The following is a 1,031-nucleotide window of genomic DNA, read 5'->3' as shown; positions in this document are numbered from 1 at the left end:
TCATATTATTAACTTTGATTGGTCCCAGGCGTTTTACGTCATTTCCTTCCTTATCTTGTCAATTTTGATTAGTCCATAGTGTTTTACATCATTTCCGTTATTATCTTAAACACTTTAATGGCTTCCTGGTGTTGTTTCTTCGGATATGTTCCAGTGGTTATTAAATAAGCATCGTCAGTTATCGTAAAGACAAAAGCATCTTCAATTTTGGTAAGACTAGGGCAATCCTTGGATATATAGTCGGAGCAGTTAGGAATTGAAATTGAATTGAATACATAGTAGTATTCATTTCTTCTGTTCGCTGTTTTTTTCATCATAGAAAACGCAACGATTCTATTCAAAAACTTGTCAAACCTCGCAAAAAACGCTGTAAACAATTTCGAGCTAAGCAGAACCTTTCCTTTAATGATGTACTTGTTCTCCTCGAGCTGAAATCGGTACAGCCAAACCCCCTTACCTGTCATCCCATTTTGTAACAAATAAAACAATTTGTGTTCATTTGAGTTCACAATAATCAGATTACCATGGGAAATGTCACTTTTAAACGTCAATATTTGTTTGCCTCTTGATACAAGAGCCGAGCCATTTACACATCTCAATCCATACAAATATACATCGATTGTTTGAGGTTCTCGAGATGATTTTCGACTGAGTCGATTAGTATAGTATACGACTATAACATACTCTCTCCCACAAAAGTCCTCCACATTGTTATTTCTTCTTCTATGCTGACCGTACTTCGTAAAATTGCGGCCCTGCTGTCTCATTTCGATACGGCCACCCCGCTTACCATGATATTGAACACGGCCACGCGGTTTCAACGAACGGCCGCTCCGAGCTGCAAAGCCGCTACTTTTCTCAAGCATATACAGATCTTCTGCATTATATCCAGCTCTACACGGCCTTCCTTCCAGGCAGAAACGACCTAGATTTGCTACGAATTTCCCATCTGAATTATAAACTTTCCAGCTGCCATCTGAATACATAACCAATATATCCCCATCAACTTTAACACAAGTGGCATAGGAATT

This window comes from Lineus longissimus, chromosome 14 (genome assembly GCF_910592395.1).
Source record: "Lineus longissimus chromosome 14, tnLinLong1.2, whole genome shotgun sequence".
NCBI classification, from domain to species: domain Eukaryota; kingdom Metazoa; phylum Nemertea; class Pilidiophora; order Heteronemertea; family Lineidae; genus Lineus; species Lineus longissimus.
This window is presented reverse-complemented; position numbering follows the sequence as displayed.